General features: G+C 35.4%; 1 protein-coding gene and 2 long non-coding RNA genes across 3 annotated transcripts in view; 1 reads left to right on the forward strand and 2 right to left on the reverse strand.

Moving 5' to 3' along the window:
- The window catches only part of LOC146478962 (uncharacterized), a 186,211-nt gene that overhangs the window by 113,797 nt on the left and 49,159 nt on the right, over positions 1–23,255 (reverse strand). The window lies entirely within an intron of this gene.
- Positions 1–23,255, forward strand: part of LOC146478963 (uncharacterized) — a 109,158-nt gene that overhangs the window by 54,255 nt on the left and 31,648 nt on the right. The gene's annotated exons all lie outside the window — the stretch shown is intronic.
- Positions 173–23,113, reverse strand: LOC146478966 (uncharacterized). The gene is made up of 3 exons (XR_014864976.1): positions 22,744–23,113; positions 22,339–22,528; positions 173–1,777 (listed from the first exon to the last, which is right to left on the reverse strand). It is a non-coding gene; the product is annotated as an uncharacterized LOC146478966 (long non-coding RNA).

Below are 23,255 nucleotides of genomic sequence, written 5' to 3' on the forward strand. Positions count from 1 at the left end.
TCTCAATTAAGGAGCAGGCCTTGTTCCAACCCATTAACCTTTTGCCCTTACAAGCAAAATCCCAATTTAAGAAGTCATTAGACCGCTAAACACTTCACTCCTGCAGACTCATCACTCCAGTTTATGGATAGCACCTCATCTGAGAAGTCTCATTCATTTTTACACAGCAAAATACCTACCATGTATCATAACATTAATTTTAATAAGCATTCTCTAAAAAATATTCCTTACTTTAATTTTCATCATCCTGGTTTTCCGAGAGAAAAAAATAGAAGGAACAAGAGTGCCTAAAGAGAGTTGAGTGCATGTACAGCAATAGTACTCTTCTGAATTCACAAAATGATGTACAACATATACTTTGCTTGAAATATAATTTGCAAATTAAAAGCATTATATCACTTTATTCTCCAAAACAATAAGTGGATTAAACTATTTTCATATAAATAAAGATTTTACATAAACCCTGGACAGAATGGAAAAGGGAAATAATATTTACCTAGTGTTTTTCCTTAAATGTTACTGAAAAAGTTATACCAGACTATGTGATAAGGTGTGGAAAACCGTAGCACTGGTTACTGCATGTCATAAAACCCATGAAAATTAACAGTTATTATTGGATATTCAAAAGAAAGTAAAAGAAAACAATTTACTTTGTATATTAACATTTTTATAATAATGCTATGTGACAATCACTTCAGTGGAAGTACTCTACCAATTTTTTTTTAACTTCCTAGTGAAAATGAATTTTGTTCAAAAAATAGGAGGCAAAAAACTGACTGAAGCAAATCCAAGAGAATTTTAACAACTATTTGTTCTTGAAGAATTGGGAGTGCTGAAAAACATTGAGAGTTCAAATAACTAAGATTGCACTGTAAAAATAAATAACTGTACATATTTCATAATTCATTACCCACTACCAAGTTTTAAATTTTTCTTTCAATTAAAAGAGATGGCTGATAAGAAGTTTGACCTTGTATCTGTTAAATCACAGTCTTCAAAAGAAGCCAGGGTCTGGTTACATTAAACATGGCCTGAATATCAGTCATCTCCTCTCTAGATGATTGGTGAGAGATGGGAAACAGCTGATATTCAGGCTTTGTAAAAAATATACATATTTATTATAACCAAAGGTAAGGTGAGATTTTGTCTTACAGACAGTGCAACAAACTCAACCGGGGCCACCGATAAAACCGACACTTTGAAATTTAAAGACATGTTCTCGTTTTTGATTGGTTTACCAACTACCAAAGCCAGACTCCTTTGTTGTAAACGTGACCTATGATTGGCTGATCAATGTTGGGTGGCCCCAGTTGAGGTCGTTGCACCGTAAAGTATACAGGGAATGCCCCTTGTTCAGCATATTTCTGTAGCCTCCATCAATTGAATAGTTATAATATAAGAATGATTGAGTGACAGTGCTAACTGTTGCTTAACGTGCAGCTATTGTAGGCCCAGACATCCAGTGGCCAATCTCTGTTGTATACAACATGCTAGAGCAATAGCCCTGCCTAGCCAACTAATTAAAATCTTTACTGCTGAAGAAAAATTTTATATGCTCAGCGAGTGCCCATTCAATTTGGTTCCTGCCATCACATCAACATTTATCAAAAGGTAAACAATTTAATACACAACTGGATCTATCCCTTGATGGGAAAAGTGCACAAAAACTTTCACACAAGAATGGATGATTTACAAGTTTATGAACTGCCTCAACAAGAACGTCCATTAACAAAGTGATTCATGAGCCAAACTGTGTTTTCATCACATCTGTCATGATCTGTGATGGTAAATAAAAAGCTTACATCAATTTATTTTTTGCTACAGCTAAAACACAAGATCTAAACCTACCAGTAAAGGTTACACCCTCTGTGCATGGCTTTTGTGCCCAGGCAGTGGCAAATCTTAAAACACTCCTAAGTGAGGGTTCATAATTTAAGCAGATGGGGGCCTATGATGATTTTTAAATTTTTCCCTAAGTTCACGTTTTGGATAATGCTATTGTTTGATGAGGTCAGGTTTACGAGATGCCGAATTGTCCAGAATTTGCAAGTCTGATTACCACATCAGGATTCATCGAGCACACGAAAGCAGTGACTGGGGGGAAGCTGGCTGGAAAGGACTAATCCTGCAGGTGGCTGAGATGCCATTACCAATGGCGGTTCTATAAAATGGAATATTTTCAAAGATTTCATGACAAATCAGACCAAGAAATTTAGGAGACGACTGTGACTAACTCACTATGAAATTACAAAGATAAAGAATAAAAAGAAATGCATGGAGGGTTGCTCATGCATGACATAGCGTTGCACATTGACGATGCACCTGTTGTCAGATTACATAAGGGAATTTTTAACAGAGAGGGAGGAGAAGGCAGGTTTTTTTTTCAACAGGACCCAGCTAATCAAGATTACTTGAAGGCATCTGAAAGTTCAAAAAAACATGTACCTGGCTATAATTATTATTTTGCAACAATTTGTGGCTAGAGTTATACAATCATGGAAATTGTCAAAGACACCTGCAAGGTTAAGAAAGAGCAGCAGTGTGCTTCATGTGAAAATGGTTGGCTGGCTCCATAATGGGCAGAATTCCATGCCCTTTCCTGGATAAAGAGAAGTTAAGGTACAAATTAAAATGTCTTTGAATCTCCGGCTACTTCTTTAGATGGAACAGCATGACCAGTACTGTTGATGACTTTATGCCTAATTCCTTCAATGAAGGAAAGCTGAACAGAGCGACAGAAATTGCAGACTTTTCTTCTACTATAGTTTGTGGTTTTTATGGTTTCTGAGGAGCTAGTGAAAATATACCTATAGTGCATTCAAAACATCTCCACTTTTCCAAAGATTTGCAAAGTCAAGCAACCATTGAGAAGCGATGAAACAGAATGAGGATAACAATTGGGAAGAGTTACTACTATCTGGAGGGTTAAAATCTCTTTTTTTTTTTTTTAACTTAACACTCTCTTGGAAAAACACTCCCTTCCATACAAGAAAAAAAAATTGAAAAATGAAAAGGATTGTGCTAATAACCAGTCATCTACAAGAAGCAAAGGGGACAGACATTAGCGACAATGAAAGTCCCAGGCCAGCGTCTTTTACAAGCTAACAAACCCACATCTGATGATCATGATAAAAAAGGTGGAGAGCTGACGACACTGTTGTTGTGGGTGAAACATGGTGCAGTGAAACTGAGGGGATGCTGAGTGAGAATGATGATAGTGAGTGTGAATACCATTGCCGGCAAATAAAAAGTGCAGCACTAGAAGTGGACACACTGCAGTCAATAATTATTGGTAAATCGCTTAACCCTAAATAGTATAGAAAAGTACTTAGAATATTGTTAGTTGTTAACTGGAAGGGGTATTTTGCAGAATGCTGAACGCCGAATGTTGCATTTTACGCCACCTATAACAGTTTAGCAGTAAGGTTACCGTATACCTTTAGGGGTCTTTCGCGTCGAAACAATGTAGCATGTCCGGTTTAAACTGTAGATGTAAACCCCTATATCAAATTAAAGCTTATAGAGCTGGCTTAATCAAACTATATCAAGAATTTTGAAATTAAATGAATTGTCGAATTTTTTACCACCTCTAAATGTGAGCATCCGAATCACCTTTTAAACAGCTACAAGTCAAGTGAATTTTGTTTTTCGCTAATTTAATTTGCTCCTCAGTTTCCGGTACAGTCCCAAAGCGCAAAAAAAACATGTCTGCGTTCTGTGATATTGAATTGCAGTGAAAAGTTACAGAACATTTTCGAACTACCATTAAAGAAATGTGAAGTGTTCGTATAAAAATCACTTGGAGAAAAAATTGGCGACACGTCTTTGTTCCTTATATGTTAAACTAGCTACTGTCCAAAATTGAAGGTAAACAAACAAATTCCATTTGAGTTTTAGCAAGTGCCCCCTTCAAATGAAAAAATTGATTCAAGAAAACATCGCTAAAAATTCGACAATTCATTTTATTTCAAAATTCTTGGTATAGTTTAATAAGCCGGCTCTATATACGAGCTAATTTGATGTGGGGGTTAGGTATCCACAGTTAAAACCGGACGCTCTACATCGCTTGGACGCAAGACACCTATTAAGCAACAAACAAAGTTATGAAGGTCTAAGCACATTTCTTTTCTGTTTAGGGCTAACACTGATTATACAGACAGTTAGCTTTAATTTGTTGTTATGGCAGCCATGCATTGCATTAAAGGACTTCTATAGATTCAACATTTGGTGTTCTGCAAAATACCCCTGCCGCTTGAAAATTAAACCTTAATTCTACTCGGCCTCATGCAAATAAAAATACTATCGGCTATACAATAAGGTACATTAAGGTGTACATGTAGTAAGTAAGGTGTCCAGTAGTTCAAAAAAGAGAGAACTGGGACAAAAAAACAAACTCGCCGTGTGGTGTCTTAAAAATCCCAAGGTCATGAAAAAATCCCAATGTCATGAAAAAATAAAAAAAAATCACGCAAACCAAAAAACACCCCGGGTCCCTAAAATCAGCATAAAAAAATTCCAAAAAAAATTTTAAAAAAATTTCAAATAAAATGGATTACTCACAACTTTCCTCAAAACAATTAACACAAATTTGCAAAGAACGAAAAATAAAATATGCATCACATATGAGAAAACAAGAGAAAATTGAAATTCTTACCCAAAACGACCAAGATCCTTCAAAAATACTCCACTCAGCAGTCCAAAAAAGAATAACAGATTACACAAACAACTATAGAGACAATGAAGAACAACGGCAAAAAGCAAGAGAATGTTCAAAGAGATGGAGAAAAAACAACCCCGAGAAAGCGAGAGAATATTGGTTTCAATGGATGACACACATTGAAAACGAAAAAATTCAAAGGGACTTTTTATCTGCTTACGCGGAGGCCGAAAAAAAAACTAGCCTTGGGGTGTCTTAAAAATCCCAAGGTCACGAAAAAAATAAAAATCCCAAGGTCATGAAAAAAATTCCAAAAAATTCAAAGGGACTTTTCATCTGCTTACGCGGAGGCCGGTTAATGAGAAAAAATCAAAGGGACTTTCCCTCGGCAAGCCGAAATATTTTCACAGAAATTCTGTAAAAATCATTCATTCTCTTTTGAAATCATACTTAACTCCCTCTATAACTATTCCCCCATTTTTAATAGCATCAGCAACTCTATTAGCCGATATTTTCAGTTTCTCCAAGGTTTCCTTTCTTGTGTTGAACTCAAGCCTTTCATTTGAAGATTCAAAAACAAACTTTCTCAATTTTTTACCTTTGGAAGGAAATCCAAAAGCTTTTTTAAGCTCCTCATTACTGTAGGCCATTTTGTTATGAATTCTTTTTTTCTTTGCCATTTTCAAAAGACTCGCATGAATTGGATAAACTGTGATTTCATCACTTTTTGAAATAATTTGGTTTAAATAATCAAGTGATGAACCATTGAAAGAAATTTGAAAAATATCTTTTCCACTCACTAAAATTTTTAATTCAATTTGTTCTTTTTTCATTTTATATATTTTTTTAAAAAATTTATTTTTTCAAAAAAAAAATTTAAAAAAAAATTTTAAAAAAAATATATAAAATGGACAAACTGAAAGTTCCAGAATTAAAAGCTGAAGCAAAAAGGCTTGGACTGAGAAGATTCAGTCGCCTGAGAAAAGCAGAATTAATTGATGTTATCAATCAAGGTCATGAAAGAGAACGAGAAAGATCTCGAAACCTCACACCCATTTTCGATGAACCAGTTCCAGAAATAAATTCACAAATTCTCCAACCAACAAGAGCAGTGAAAAAAAATCCAGAAGAAAGTCGAAGAAGAAAAGAGGCAAATGAAGAAGAAAAAAATCTACGCCAAGAAATCAGAGACCTCGAGGAAATGCTTGGATTGAGAAGGTCAACGCAAAGTCTTTCTCCTCCAAAAATCAAAATATCATCACCCGAAGAAATCGAGAAAGACAAAAAAATCTCAAAAATAAAAGAAATAAATAGGAAAAGAACAAGAGTCACAGAAACAGGAACAGCATTGAGTTGTTTTGCAAGACAATTTCGAATTCAAAGAGAAGGAAAGTATGATGAAATAGAATTCATGCAAATTGTCAAACCAGATGTTTTGAGAATAATGAGACAAAATCGACAAACAAGGGTGAGACTCATTCTCAATTGCTATATGACAAGAACTGATTTGACCAACGGAAATATTATAGATGCGTACCCATATTTTCATTCTCAAACAATTGAAAATATTGAAGGGCTAAATGAATCAGAAATCATTGACTCTATGATTGAAACAATCGAAGAAAGATTTCAAAATTTCACTAACAGAGGATCAAACTGGGTTCTTGAAAGAGTTCTGTCACTTGACGTTCAAATGACACAATACATTCCACTCAGAGGGAGATCATACATCCCACTACCGAATGTTCTCAAAAACAAAAAAGCAATCATCAACATGAAAAATGATGATAATGAATGTTTCAAATGGTGCATCACCAGAGCTCTTTTTCCTGTCACTAAACATCCTGAACGAATTGACAAAAATCTCAGGGAAAATTCAAAAAGACTCAATTGGAATGGCCTGAAATTTCCAATTGATTTGAAACAAATAACTCATTTTGAAAAATCAAATCAAAACATCTCAATCAATGTCTTTGGTTATGAAAAAAAAGCTGTTTATCCTCTAAGGCTTTTCAAAGGAGAAGATTCCCGAAGGGGGAATCGGAGCGAAGCTTCAGAAAGACAACAACAAATCAATCTTCTTTTGATTTCTGATGATGTAAAAAAGCATTATTGTCTTATCAAAGACATGAGCCGTCTTTTGTCAAGTCAAATCACAAAACACAATGGATCAATTCATATTTGTTTCCGATGCTTGAATGCTTTTCAAACAAATGAAAAACTTGAAATTCACAAAGAGATTTGTCAAAGCAATGAATTCATCGAAATGCCAGAAGAGGAAACTTTCATAGAATTCGAAAATCACATTCGTTCACAAAAAATGCCATTTGCCATTTATGCTGATTTTGAGTCTCTTGTTGAACCAATCAGCGGATGTCAACCGAATCCAGAAAAGTGCTTCACCAACCAGTTTCAAAAGCACAAACCTTGTGGATTTTGTTATCACATCAAATGCTCTTTTGATGAAAACCTGTCAAGAACTGTGACATATCGAATGAAAAATGAAGCCTCTGAAGACATATCTCAAATATTTGTTGAAATGATTGAAGATGACGTGACAAGGATTCAAAATATTCCAAAAAAGCCTCTGATTATGCAACAAAATGATTGGGAAGATTTCAAAAATTCAACAAAATGTTGGATCTGCCAGAAAGAATTCGAAGAAAAAGAAAAAAAAGTCAGAGACCATTGTCACTTCACTGGGAAATTCCGTGGAGCAGCTCACAACTCATGCAATCTCCGATACAGAAAGCCATGGTTCACTCCAGTGATTTTTCACAATCTTCAAAATTATGACGCTCATCTTTTCGTCAAAAATCTTGGAAAAACTGAAGGTGACATCAGATGCATTCCAAACAATGAGGAAAAATACATTTCATTCACAAAAAAGATAGTTGTTGGTTGTTACATCGACAAAGAAGGAAAAGAACATGAAATAAAACACGACATCAGATTCGTTGACAGCTTCAAATTCATGGCATCTTCTCTTGATGCATTAGTCAAGAATCTGGAAAGAGACAAAAAGATTGAAACAAAAAAAAGTCTCCTAAAAGAAGAAATCAGGGAAAGACAAAAAACCCTCAAAGAAGAAAAACTGACTCCAAAAGAAAAAGAAGAACTCGGAAAAAAACTCAACCTTCTTTCAAAAAAGGGAGTTTATCCTTATGACTTCATGGACAACATCAAAAAATTTCAAGAAACAAAACTTCCCCAAAAAGAAAAATTTTATTCAAAACTCAACGATGAGAATATTACAGATGAAGATTATCAACATGCACAAAACGTTTGGAAAACTTTCAACTGCAAAAACATGGGAGATTATCACGATCTTTATCTCAAAACAGATGTTTTGTTGCTTTGTGATGTTTTTGAGGAATTCAGAAACGTTTGTCTTGAAAACTATGAGCTTGGTCCAGCATGGTATTTCACCTCACCAGGTCTTGCATGGGATGCATCTTTGAAGAAAACCAAAGTCAAACTCGAACTTTTGACTGACATTGACATGCTTCAAATGATTGAAAAAGGCACAAGAGGAGGTGTTTCAATGATTTGAAACAGATTTGGAAAAGCAAACAACAAATATATGGGAAAAGATTTCAACCCAGAAAAACCTTCAACATTTATCCCTTATCTTGACGCAAACAATCTTTATGGCTGGGCAATGTGCGAACCTCTTCCTGTCGGTGAATTTTCATGGGTTGATGAAAAAGAATTTGAAGACTGGCAAAATTTTCCTTGCATTCTTGAAGTTGATTTGGAATATTCACAAAAACTTCATGACATTCACAACGATTTTCCACTGGCTCCTGATAGAATTGTTGTGAATGGAGCGGAAAAATTGTTGTCAACTTTGAATAACAAAGAAAAATATGTGATTCATCACAGAAATCTCAAGCAATATCTCCAAATGGGTCTCAAACTCAAAACGATTCACAGAATCATCAAATTCAAAGAAGAACCTTGGTTGAAATCTTATATTGAACTCAACACAAAGCTCAGAGCAAACGGAAAGAATGATTTCGAAAAAGATTTTTTTAAACTCATGAATAATTCTGTTTTCGGAAAAACCATGGAAAACATCAGGAAAAGAGTTGACATCAAATTGGTCAACAACAGAAATAGTGCATTGAGATTCGCAGCAAAACCAAACTTTGAAAGTTGCACAATATTTGATGAAAATCTTATTGCAATTCACATGAAAAGAGTGAAACTTCTTTTCGACAAACCAATTTATTGTGGAATGTCGATTCTTGACGTCTCAAAAACTCTCATCTTTGACTTTCATTATGATTACATCAAACCTAAATATCAAGAAAAAGCAAAACTTCTTTTCACTGACACTGATTCTCTTTGCTATGAGATCGAAACAGAAGACTTTTTCAAAGACATTTCAAATGATGTTCATGAAAAGTTTGACACATCAAATTTTGAAAAAAACCATCCATCAAACATTCCAACTGGATTAAACAAAAAAGTCATTGGAATGATGAAAGACGAAAGTGGGGGAAAAATCATCGAAGAGTTTGTTGGACTCAGGGCAAAACTTTATTCTGTGAAAATGCATGAAGGAAAGGAAGAAAAAAAGTGCAAAGGAATCAAAAAATCAGTCATCAAAAAAACAATCACACATCAAGATTACAAAGATTGTCTCATTTCAGGAAAAAAACAAATGAGATCAATGAATATCATCAGATCACATAAACACGAAATTTTCACAGAAACAGTCAACAAGATTGCTCTTTCTGCAAATGATGATAAGAGAATCATCAGAGAGGATGGAATTCACACGTTTGCACATGGACATTATAAAATAACAAAATGAATCCAGAAAACATTCCATTCAATGCTTTGATTGTTGGTCCAACAAATTCAGGAAAAACAACTTTTCTTGTGAATCTCCTCAAAAATAAATTCAACCAAAAATTTGATTTCATTTTCCTCCTTTGTCCAACCTTCGTCAACAACAAAACCTGGGATAATTTTGCTGAGAATGACAAAGATTTTTTCATTATCATCCCAGAACACCATCAAATCAATGACTGGCTCAAAATAATCTCTTTTGCCTTTGAACAAACACATTGATCATTCTCGATGATTGCGCTTCATCAAAAGACGTGAAAAAAAGGACAAATGAACTTGTGAAACTTGCTTTTTCTGCAAGACATTCAGGAATCAGCGTTTGGGTTCTCACTCAACAAATGTCAAGCATAGCAAAACCTTTCAGAGAAAACATTGCTTCTTTGATTCTTTTTTTCACTCCATCAGCAAAAGACATGAAAACAGTTTTCGAAGAATTCGCAGGAGATTTGACAAAAGATGAAAAGGAAAAATACATGAAAGAGTTGAAAGAAGTCAAATTTTCTCATCTTGATTTCTCCCTCAGACATCCTTTTGAAATTTCTTTGAACTGATAAAAATTTCCACTTCATTTAAAATGGAAATCCAAGCGAACGAATCAATTAATGAAGTCATGGCGCTTCTTGAAACTGAACCCCAACCCATTGAAACAGATCACAGAGAAAATCTTGCCATTTTGGCAGCAAGTGGTCAATGCAAGGAAATGATTGGAGTTGAACTCACACAAGATCAAATCAAAAGACTTTCAAAGAAAGATGTTGAAAAATATTTCAAAAGATACGAAGCTTCTTTGTCTTCAAAAACTTGCGGTGCAATTGTTGAAACATTTTTGCAAGCCAGTGCAAAAGCACTTTGTTTTTTTCTTCCTCTTGACCAAGAAAAGTTTTTGAGTGGATTGAAAAATGATTTCATTGTGAACAGAGAACTCAATTTGATTGCTGGAAGTCTTTATTTGAAATACGGAAAATACATGGCTGCTGCGAGTGCAAGTCTTTTGGCAGCAAACAGTTTGAAACTTGAAGAAGCAGCGAAGAGAAGCGAAGAACCTGTGAAAGAACCTGTGAAAGAACCTGTGAAAGAAATTGAAGAAGAACTTGATAAGAACCTGTGAAAGAAATTGAAAAGAACTTGAAAAGAACCTGTGAAAGAAATTGAATAAGAACCTGAGAAATAACTTGAAAAAAATTCAAAAAATTTTTTTTTTATTTTTAAATAAAATGGAAAGTCTTCAATCATTATCAGCCAGAGTTCTTGCAAAAAACAATTTCAACGAGAATTTTTTCCATAAAAAACTCATGTGTCATTGGGAAATAAGAAATGCAAAAAAACAAGAAATTTTCGATCAATTCAGTGTTTATGAAAATTTTTGTCTTGAAATTGAAGATCATCTTGATTACATTGATGATTTAAATCAAAATTATTACCTGCCAGAAATCCATTGGATTTATTTTGTGGGCAACAAAACTTCGAATGAATTCATTGATTTTTTAGAATATTTGAATTGCGAAGAATCGAAAATAAAAGAAAAAGAGCAAAAAAAAGAATCAATGGAAGAAAAATTGATAGAAAAACTTTCAAAAATTGAAAGAGATGAGGAAATTGATCAAATTCGTATTTCATTTTTTGATGTGTATTTTTGTAAAGATTATTCATTGCAAATTAGAATGATAAAAAAAATTTTTTTGAATGATCCTAATATTTTTTATGACTGATTTCAATTGGAAACCAAATGAAATTAATCTTCAAGATCAAAAAATGACTCGATCTCTTCATTCGTCAAATCATTAATCAAAAATTCATTTACTTTGACTTGCTTTGCATAAAGGTTGAGAAGCACACCGTTCTTTGAAAATGATGAAAAACACGCTAGAACACAACCACGCATCTTGATTTCTCTGTTTTCATTGAAACATTTGCTTTGATCCATTCTTTTGTTGAACTCATCAAAAAATGGAGTATTTTTGTTCATCGAAATGCCGATGCCACCAAAACAAGTAACATTTTCTTTGCCAGCCAAACGATGGATCCGATCAAAAATCTCGTAATCGACAGGTTTCAGACAAAGTTGCAGCCTTTGACCATATTTTGTGATGACAAAATCACCCTTGAGTTTTTGGAGAAGATCTTTGCCATCGTATTGAATTTTTTCGAAATTGTTGCCTTTGTAACTTGATGGTATCAATTTGAATTTTTCAGATTCAAGAGTCATATTTTAAATAGAAAAAATAGAAAAAAAATAAAAAAATTAAAAAAAATTATTTCATTATTATTTGCATTGATTTTAACAAAAGAAAAAGAGAAACGGAATAACCAAGAAACTTGTGAAAGAAGGGAGTTTTTTTCTCATTTTTAACAAGTTCTTTAACATCCTTCAAGATATCCTTTTTCAACCTCATCTCGTTTTTGAGTCTTTCATTAAAGACTTGCATGAGTCTTGTCTTTGTTTCTCCCGTTTGGTTTCGAAAGAAATGAAATGTTGACTCATGATTTTCTTGAAGATCGTCTTTTTCAAGATATTGCTGATGCCTTTGTCTGTTTTCTTCTGATTCACTTTTGTAATATTCCAAAAGCACTACAAGTTCTTCTTTGTTTAATTTTTCCATTTTAAATGAAATGACAAGAAATTGAAAAATCATTTAAAATGGAAACTCAAGAAGTTAAAGAACCTGAAAAAATTAAAGAACCTCAAACAAGTTCTGAAAAGAAAGAAGCTGATTCTGAACAAATCACAACAACAACAAAACAAACAGTTCCGAAAAATCCAGGAAGAATTGCAGCTGGAAAAAAACTTGCTGAACACAACAAAAAAGCACGTGAAGCAAAGAAAAAAGCAAAAGAAGTCACGAGAACAGACACTAAAAGAGGAGAACAAAAAGAAAACCCTCCATCAACTGAAAACGAAAGCGAGCAAAGCAGTTCATTTTCTCTCACTCAAGTGCTTTCTGTTGCCAGCATTGTTGTTTTACTTGCTGGATTGTATTACAAGAGGGAAGAATTGAAACATCTTTTCAAAAATAAAAGCAAAGTTGGAAGCGAAAAAGCACAAAAACAATTGATTGATCACATGGTTGAGGTTGAGAGGCAAAATATTGAAGTCCCACATAGTGGGACGCAGCAAGCTGCAACAAAAAAATCTCCAAAATTAAAACAAATGGATTAATTTGTTTTCTGAAATAAAATGTCAGACAATAAACTCGTGAAAACAATGACTGATGCTGCAACAATCACTGGATTGGCTGCAGGATTTGGATGGATTGCAAAGAAAGTAATCAAAGAACCCATGACTTCTGATCCTTCCTCAAATCTCATGAATTATGTGAAATTCACTGTCATCATTGCTGCCTCATTAGCAACAAAAGATTATCTTGAAAAACAAAAAATATTGCCAAGTTAAAATGGCAAGCATCGCAATCATGATTGGAGGAGCAATAATCAATGCAACCGCCTTTGTTGGTGGATCATATCTCGCAAAATTTATTTCTGGAGATTCAGAATCAGCCTCACTTAAGGAAAAAAAGAGACACAACCTGGCAGTTGAAAAATATCAAAAAGAACTCGAAAAATACGAAGAAAATCGTGCAAAATTGAATGATTGGATTCAAACAAATGACAGAATGAAAGATGAAGCAAAACAAAATTTCGCAAACACTGACTTTGCTTTAAAACTTTATAACAAGGTTCATCAACAAAAAATTGAGCATCTCAAAGAACCCCAATTTTCAGACTTTTACAAACCAAGCGAATCTCAAAAACAGGGAGAGTTAATCTTTGTTGGAACATCAGCTTTGGCTCTTGGATTTGCAGCAAGTCATTTCCTTTAAAAATGTCAAACAAAAAATTGTCAAAAATTTATTATTCCCCAAAAGGATATTGGAAAGGTCTTCAAGCAGCGAAAAAACTTTCTCAAGAATCCGGTGTTCCCGAAAATGAAGCAAAACTTTGGTTGATGAAACAAGCAATCTGGCAAATCTATCTGCCTGTTCCAAAAAACATCCAAAGACCAACATTTGATGTTGAACTTGCCAATGCAGTTCATCAAGCTGATCATCTCTTTCCTCCTCATGACAAACTCCCAAGAGGGAGAAAGATTTTCAAATATGCTCTCACAGTTGTTGATGTTGCAAGCAGATTCAAAGCCGCTGAACCTCTCACTTCAAAAGATTCTTCTGAAGTTTCAAAGGCTTTTCAGAAAATTTACAAAGGACCTTTGAAATGGCCAAAAATTCTTCAAGTTGATCCAGGAAGAGAATTCATGGGTGATGTCACAAAGGAAATGTCAAAACATGAAACAAGAATCAGAAGAGGAAATCCAAATGTTCACCGTGATCAAGGAATTGTTGAGAGATTCAATCGAACTTTGGGTGAAAGACTTTTCAGTTTTCAATATTCTCAAGAAATGAACTTTAAATCTGGTGAAAGATCCACGGAATGGGTGAAAAGGCTTCCAGAAGTTGTGAAAGCATTGAACAATGAGACAACTCGACTGACAGGAAAGAGGCCAATTGACGCAATCAAAAAAAAGGTGGTTGATTCAAAGAAACCAAATTATTCAAGACCTGTTGGAAAAAATGAAAAGAGACTCGATTCTTCAGTGAATGTGAGGTTTCTTTTTGCTCCTGGTGAACTTGAAGGAGGTCAAAGAAGAGCAACTGATCCGAATTGGTCTCTGAAAGTTTTTTCAATTGACAGAGCAATTGTGAATGAAAAAGAACCGGTTCTTTATTATTTGAAAGATGGTCCAAAAAGAGGATTCGTCAGAGAAGAGTTGATGATTGTTCCTCCTGGAACTGAATTGCGTCCGGTTTGAAAGCGAGCGGAGCGAAAAATTTCTTTTTGATTGATCAAAAAGAAATTAATATGCTACACTCTCAAGCTCTTTGTTTAAAATGCTGAATTGTGCATCAGCCAAGATGAAGATGTGGCATTTGACATGTCCTGAACCACTTGCTTTTCTTTTGATTGACAAATAAACTCCGTCTTTTGTGTTGACCAATCTCATTCCACTTCCATGAAGATTATTGTCTTTCATGCTCCTGAGATCGATGAACAATGCAAACTTGTCTCCAGCAAAGAATTCAGTTGCGTTCATTGACGAGTTTTCCTTTCCAAATCTTCTGAAATCTTCGTCAAACATGTCTCTCGTTTTCATTCCTTGACTGAAAATCTTGTTTGGAACTCCGTTGACGTCAACTTTCACCTCTGTGATGTCAGGATTGAATGTTTTTTCTGAATCTCTTGCACCTGCAGTGTAAGGTTCGAAGAAAAGGAGGAGGATTCCCTTCATTGATCTTCTCGGAACATTGATTGACTCGTTGATAATTGAGTCTGTTCCCTTTGCAATTGTGATTGTCTTGTGATGAGTGACATGCTCAAACATGAAACGATCTCCGTTGAGAAGATTTGAATTGACTTCATCTGAAAGCTTTTTGCTTTGAATTACCTCATATTCAAGCTGAATGTTTGTCAATTCATATGCAAGTTTTGTTGCATCTGATCCCTTCACAACACCGCTTGCAGGAGCAAGGGTCAATTCAAAAACCAGTTCATCAGACAAGGCTCTTGGATAAAAAACTCCATGATCTTTCAAAATTTCGTGATCAAGTCTGATTCTGTATTTGCTTTTGAAGATATCATTGAGCTTGTTTTCCTTCACGACTGAAGAAGTTGGTTTGTCTCCAGCATTGGATCTGATTTTTGAGAGAGCCTCAGATTGAATTCCCTCACTCAACATGTTTTCTCGTTCGTGTTTTGTCAAAAAGAGATCTTCCCAGAGCTTAAAAAGATCCCAACCGTCTGTGTCAACGAGAATTTCTCCAGCAAACTTGATTTTCAATCTGGAAACCAATGCTCTTGAAACATTGTTTACCAGAAAATTATTCGCATGACCACTCACATCCAAATCAAAAATCAACGCGAGTGAATCTGGAACCAAGACTGTTCCCTCATGAAGCTTTGGGACTGGAATCCTGAGTGTTTCACCGGGGGAAGCTTTGTTTGGGTTGAATGTGACTCTGTGAACAGTTCTGTCTGCCTTGAGGGCGTTTGAGGTTTTTTTCTCAAAATTTGGATTGATTTTTTCACTGACTTCTATTTTAATATATTATTTTTAAAATGGCAGAATACATTCCTTTAGGAGATCTTGATCCTGATGAAGAAGATAAAAATGAAGATAAAGATGATGATGATGATGAATATTCTGATCAAGAAATAAACAATCCCAGTGAAAGTACTCCAAATACAACAATGAACAGAGATTATGGAAAAGAAGGAGCAAGACCAAAAACTGCAGAAACATCTTTCATTGAAGGTGAAACTCAAGGTCGACAAACGTGGGGAGAAGCGCAATCCCTCACAAAAGATGCATGGGATGATCTCAGTATATTATACCCAAATGCAGAAGATGATAAACTTGAAGCTTCGTTTTTCAAAGATAAGATAGAAGTCAGGATGAAAAAAAGTGGGAAAAAATTCTACCCATTAATGACCAAAGAGCAAACAACAGGAAAAGAAAGATTAAACCCACAATTGCCAAAAGAAATATTATCTGCTTTGGGAACTGATGCTGAATCTTTGATCGCTAAAGATAATTCTGAAATAAGAGAAAACCGGCAGAGACTGAGAGAAGCAGAAAAACAATTGAAACAAGCAGAAAAGAATGCTGAAGAACTCCACAAAAATGCTCAAGAAATCAGAGATTATAGAAACAAACTCGAAAAAACGCAAGCAAAAATTGATGCACTGGAAGAAGAACATGGTTCGAGTCTTGAAAATCAAACAGAATTGCAAAGACTGAAGCAAATGAAAAAGAATTTGCAAAAAGATTTTGAAAATGCAAAAAAAGAAAATGTGGATTTGCAGAAACAAGTGAAAGCGAAAGAAAAAGAACAAGCAAAGGTTGACAAACTCAAATCTGATCTTGCAAAAAAACAAAAAGAAAGAAACACTCTTGAAGAAAGGCTCAACACGACAAAAACCATCGATGAACTGAATGAAAGAGAGGCTGAACTAAAAAAACAAATTGAAAATGATAAAGTAATCCTAGAAGATGAAAACACTTCTTCCCAACTGAGAGCAGAAGTTGAGGCAAGAGTTGCAGAAAATGAAGAGGAGCTTGCCAGGCTGGGAACACAAATTGAAGAAATAGAAAGAGAAATGCCTCTTCGAGAGAAAATAAAAAACATTTTCAAAAAGTATGGATTCACAGTTGCTGCTGTTTTTCTTGCAGTTGGCACAACAATTGGTGTGATTGTGAATGCCCTCTCAAAAGGACTCAAAGCTGTTGCCAAAGGAGTTGGAAATGGATTGAAAGATCTTGGAAAAAAGCTTGGTCAACTTCTTCCTGGATTGATTGGATCAATCGTGAGTTTCATCTTCAAAACTGCAGGACAAGTTGTTGGATTCCTTGGAAAAAACGCTTGGCTGTTGATTCTTGCTGTTGCAGTTTTCATGGTTGAAAAGATTCAAAAGAAAGCGAGCGGAGCGAGCGCGCGATAGCGAGTTAAAAATTGAGTTTAATCCATTGGATTGGACTCAACGAAAAATCCGATAAATGGCAAATGCTCCGAGTGATGCTGCAATGATGACGCCAGATTTGAAAGTTTCGTGACGCGAATCGTCGACTCCTCCGGAGTCTTGATTTGATTCTCCTTTTTCTTGGTTTTCACTCGCTTCCTGATTTTTTTTTGTTTTTTGGTTTTCATTTTCTTGATTTGAAGTATGCGAAGTTGATCTGTTGTTTTTTGAAGACCCTCCATCCATATTCCTGACTCCAACATTTTTCAAGTCAACATTTACATCAGAGTTGACTCCGAGTTTCATGTTTCCAGTTGCTTTTTTCAGATTGTTGTTGTATTTGACTGTGCTTTGAGTGTTAAGAACAAGATTTGAAGGCATCAACCATGTTCCTGGCGAGATGGCAAGATCAAGCCTGACTTTTGCCTCATCAATCGCAAGTTGAAATCTTTGGATGCTTTTTGACAAGTCAGGCTGTCTGATTGCATCTTCCATGAGGACGAGAAATTCTCTTTGAGCTTCCTTTGCACCTCCAAATTCACCAAGGATTGATGATCTGACGTTGACTTGTGCTCCAAGAATGCAATGAACGAATGCTTCAATTGATTGATTGAGTCTTGCCATTCCTGCTTGAGAAAGTCCATTGAGAGGTCCGTTTGACATGAAAAATTCGAATTGTTTGTCAGCTCCTTGATCGTTTCTGATGAAATCAATTCTGTTTCCTTTTGCGTCAGTTCCGCCTTCATCGGAGAATCTTTGACTTGATGGGTTTTCAAGTGTTGCTGGAGGATAAGTCCAATGCTTTTGTGCATAGTCTCCTTCTCCTGGATAAAATATGTTAACATATCCAAGTCCAAAATTTTGACCAAAGGTGAATCTGAAATCTGCGTTTGGCGAGATTTGAAATTCTGCACAGATTCTCTTGTATGAAGGAATGTCGTATTTGTTTTCAGTTTGACTGAATGTGGGATCACCTGGGAGAGAAGATTCACTTTGAATTCCTCCCATTTCGAAGAGAATCCTTCTTGTTGTGAAATAAATGTGAAAAAGAAGAAAGGATTTTATTTGAGGTGGGAGTGAATTGACGAGATTTCTTGAAATGCCTGATGCTGTTGTTGCGCACCAAAAGGCAAAGTTGAGTTGTTGCGGCCAATGGTCCATGTTTGGTTGATTCAGCCATTTTCTTGATTCTTTTGCTATTTTGTGAGCGATCTTTGTTTTCGTGAATATTTCTCTGAATTTTGTTGTGAAGCTTTCATTTGGTTTGACAAAAATTTTGATTGGTTGGTTAAGGATTTCCCCAAAAGATTCGGGGATTTTGTCTGAAAATGGAACAGCTGGAACTGGATTTGAAGGATTTGAATTGAGAATTAGCTCGATTGGAAAGCCTCCAAATCCAAGAGCTTTCTTCATTTCAACAGACCAATCTTTGGGGTTGGGTGAAACAATTTGCCAATGTTGATCGGGAACAATAACCAAATTTATTTCAGCTGTTGCATGTGTTTTGTCGGTCATATCAACTTGTGCAACGAATTTGCTGAGGTCAGCGTTGGGAAATTTGGCTTTGAAGTTTCGCCATGCTTTTTCTTCTGCTTGTTCGGAAAGTCTTTTTGCTTCTTTTGGGTGGGAATCTATCCATTTTAACAAGTTTTCCATTTTTTATCTTTTGAAAATAAAATGGTTGTTTTGAATGTTTTGACAAATTCAAATGATCACACGGTTTACTTTGATGAACCAATTGAAAAATTTGGGTTCATCAGGTTGATCAGTTGCTCTTTTTATAATTCTTGGTTTAATTTGAAAGAAAGAGGAGAAATCAGCATATTTGATGACAAAAACGTTAGTGCTGTCAATAGAATTTATCCTGGAAATTACACTCTTTACACAATCGGTAAAGATATAAAGAAAATACTTGAAAAAGAAAACATCAAAGTAAAACTTGATGACCAAAAAGGTCCAATTGTGATTGAAAATCCTCTTGGAAGAAAAGTTATTTTTGATCGTGACCTGACTCATCTTCTTGGTCTGATTGATATCAGTCAGGACGTTTCGCCAAAAGCCCAACGACGGCACACTCTGAAAAGTGGAGATACCATCATCAATCGTTTGGCTTCATTCAACAACCTCTTCATCAACTGCGATCTCGTTGATAAAAACGAAAATTTTTTCAATGAAAAACCTTCAAATGTTTTGGCGTGTTTTGACATCAAAGGAAGTCCTTTCGAAAGAGTTGAATATTCATCAAAACATAGCCCGTTTCGGAAAATAGCAGGTGGGAAAAAAATAATCGATTCTTTGCGAATCACAGTGACGGAAGAAACTGGTGAGGTCATCGATTTTAATGGGCTTCCGTTGAGATTTGAATTTGAAATTATTTGAGATCTTTTAATAAAATATGAGTGAACAAAATATTATTCCAAGTGCGCCACAACTTCATCCTTCTCTCGAAGCGACGTTGCGCAATTCAGATTGAAAAAGATTTGTGATTGTCAAAAACAACTCGAAGACGAAATTTCTCATTACAAACGAGTCAGCAAAAAGTACAAGAGAGCAGAATCAATCGCTTCGAAAATAACATCCGTTTCAGTTTTTTTGACAGCCGTGTTGGCATCAAGCAGTGTTGGAACTTCATTGAGTGGAATCGGGATTGCCGTCGGAGTTCCTTTGAGTTTGACTGCATTAATTACGACACTCGTTTCATCAGCTTCAATGGCCGGGAGTCAAAATTGCGAGAATAAAGTGCGAAAACATGAAAAGACTATTTCTCTCGCTGAATCGTCGCATTTGTCAGTGAGTCGTTTGATTTCGAAAGCTTTGAAGGATGGATTCATTTCTGATGGTGAGTTTGACTCGATTTTGCGAGAGATTGAAAAATATTTTTCGATGAAAGAGCGTCTTCGAAATAAACAAAGGAATGAAGTGAAAGTGGAAAGCGAACCGACAAAGACAGTTGATGTTGATGCCTTGAAAGAGGAAATAAAAAAAAAATATCAAAAAAAACTCGGATCCCTTCTCGACGTAGCGAGTTAAGAGTTGAATTTCAAAAGCGAGCGGGTGGTTTTGAGTTGTTTATTTCACGAGATAAAACAATTATGTAAATGATGTAATGGATAGCATAAAACTTACTTCGTCAAAGCTTCGTTACAAGCTCAGGAAATTTCGTCAACATTTCTTTCTTTTCACAAAATTCTTGCCATCTGGAAAGCGAATAACAATCCTCTGTGTAAAAGCTTCGAGGTAATAACGTTTCTTGTTCATGGCGCTTTGCGCCGGCTCCGAAGGAGCCATGTCTTTAATGAAATATTCCTTCCACTTCAAAATCATCTTAAACAAAGAATCTGTCTGATGCATCAGACAGTTCCTGATTGGTGGATAGAATCGTACGACTGTCAAATGGCCTTGAACACAATGTAAATTTGCATTTTGATGAACGCCGTAATAAGATGCAAAATTTTCATTTTTGCAAAGCGGAACAAACTGTCAATCTAAAGTCGCTTCGTGTGACAAACATTGTTCCTTTATTGGTTGAAAAAACAAAGACCTGTCAAAAAAAATTTAAAAAATATTTATTTAAAATGGGGGAATAGTTATAGAGGGAGTTAAGTATGATTTCAAAAGAGAATGAATGATTTTCAGAGAATGTCTCTGAAAATATTTCGGCTTGCCGAGGGAAAGTCCCTTTGATTTTTTCTCATTAATAACCGGAAGTTTAAGCCGAGGGAAAGTCCCTTTGATTTTTTTTCATTAACCGGCCTTCGCGTAAGCAGATGAAAAGTCCCTTTGAATTTTTTTGGAATTTTTTTCAATGCCTTGGGATTTTTAATTTTTTCGTGACCTTGGGATTTTTAAGACACCCCAAGGCTAGTTTTTTTTTCGGCCTCCGCGTAAGCAGATAAAAAGTCCCTTTGAATTTTTTCGTTTTCAATGTGTGTCATCCATTGAAACCAATATTCTCTCGCTTTCTCGGGGTTGTTTTTTCTCCATCTCTTTGAACATTCTCTTGCTTTTTGCCGTTGTTCTTCATTGTCTCTATAGTTGTTTGTGTAATCTGTTATTCTTTTTTGGACTGCTGAGTGGAGTATTTTTGAAGGATCTTGGTCGTTTTGGGTAAGAATTTCAATTTTCTCTTGTTTTCTCATATGTGATGCATATTTTATTTTTCGTTCTTTGCAAATTTGTGTTAATTGTTTTGAGGAAAGTTGTGAGTAATCCATTTTATTTGAAATTTTTTTAAAATCTTTTTTGGAATTTTTTTATGCTGATTTTAGGGACCCGGGGTGTTTTTTGGTTTGCGTGATTTTTTTTTATTTTTTCATGACATTGGGATTTTTTCATGACCTTAGGATTTTTAAGACACCACACGGCGAGTTTGTTTTTTTGTCCCAGTTCTCTCTTTTTTGAACTACTTGTCCTCTTGAAACCCGAGAACCCATTTCAGCAGAACTGACGTTCTTAAAGCTACATGGATGTGAGTGGGGGGTACAAAAAAATATCAAAATATTATGTACACTGTACAGGAAAATATTCAGGACGGGATTGGCTATTTATCGAGTTTTAATAGTTTTCTTCACGCTCAAAGTATTATTTTGTTGTTATCATTCTTTTTAGTTTTAAAGATGATTGAGGCGAACTGTCACTGTCTTAGGCAAATTTTGTTGATCAACCATAAACCTCAGAGAAAAAGGCTACACTAACCATGAAACAGACTTAAAATATACATGTAACCTGGAGTAATAAATGAAAAAAAAAACTGGGATAATTCACAACAATCAGAACAGAGATAAACTAAATGACGATCTTCAAAAATTTGCACAAACAAGCGAACAAATTTTGCGTACGCTTGATGTTATGATGAAAATGAGGTCACACTTATGACTAATTTTACATTCGGTTTTAACGTTCTTTGAAAAGGCATATCCTATCCTTTAAAGTATTTGTGTTTGTTCTCTGTGAAGATTGTCAGAAATAAATACAAAAATTAGAAATATATGCGAGAAAAACTTGTCAGTAGTTTATGCTAGCTATATAACGACAACAAAGTGTTTAACGAGACGTTTGTTTCACTGACTATTTTACTAGTGAGAATCAAATTTTCTTACATGAAGCAAAAAGGAATGAGATTAGAAAATAAAACTCCAGGGGAAATAACGAACATGGACCGAAAAATGAGCTCAAGAGACTTTTCTGAAGTTAGCAGTAGCTTAAGTTAAACATGTTGCAGTGTGAACACTGCCAAAAAATAACTTGCAAAAGTCGACAGCAAAGTTTTGTCAACAAAATCACATATAACACTTAAGCTTAAATATACTCGCCTCTGTGGAAATAACCAGTCCTTTTATTCCATTGCTGTTTTTTTCGTTCGTTTTACAACGTTAACTGAGCAAAAAGTTTCACTTCAAGAGGAAAAATCCAACGTTTCTTCGAGGATCAGATCCGCTGTTTATAATGTGCCGGCTCCAGAACAGTCCTTTTTCGCCGCTATTCGCCTTGCTCTTTTTCCCGCTGTTGGAAAGCAAAATTGGACCAGATTAGCAAACAAAACGCCAAGGGATCGAAATAATGAACATGAACCGAAAAAAAAAAATGAGCTAAAAGGAAAACTCTGAAGTTAGCAGTATTAACTGCGTGTCAACACAGCAAGAAATCAATTTATTGCATAACAGCCGCAAATGAGCAAAGTTTTGTCTACAAAATCACATGAATATACATGTACTTGCCTCTTCTGAGAATAGCCAGTCCTTTTATTCCATGGCTGATTTTTTCGTTCGTTTTACAGCGTTAAGTGAGCGAAACGTTTCACTTCAAGAATGAAGAGGAAAAATCCAACTTCTCGTCGCGCGGGATCGGAGTAAAATGATTCACTTCACGATCGGCGACGCTAAAAGCAAGAACGGTGGAACGGCGGAATGGCGGAATGGTGGAAAATCACTACAAATCCTAAAGCATAGAACGGCGGAAATCACCCCAAATAAACTGTAACCTTGACCCTAACCCTTACCCGTTCCGTGTTCTTGGATTTGGGGTGATTTTCTGCCTTTCCACCGTTCCGGTTTTTAGGGTTGCCCCTTCAAGACTCACGGCGCCTGCTGTTTATGATCAATGCCCCTTCATGTAAATTCCCGCCGCGCGTAGTCTTACTCTTTCTCCCGCTGTTAAAAGGTAAAATTTGGAGGAGTTCGGATGAGATTAAAAAATAAAACTCCAAGGGAAATTTTAAACATGGACCGAA

The sequence above is a fragment of the Pavona decussata genome, unplaced genomic scaffold, assembly GCF_977016875.1.
Source record: "Pavona decussata unplaced genomic scaffold, jaPavDecu1.1 SCAFFOLD_61, whole genome shotgun sequence".
NCBI lineage: Eukaryota > Metazoa > Cnidaria > Anthozoa > Scleractinia > Agariciidae > Pavona > Pavona decussata.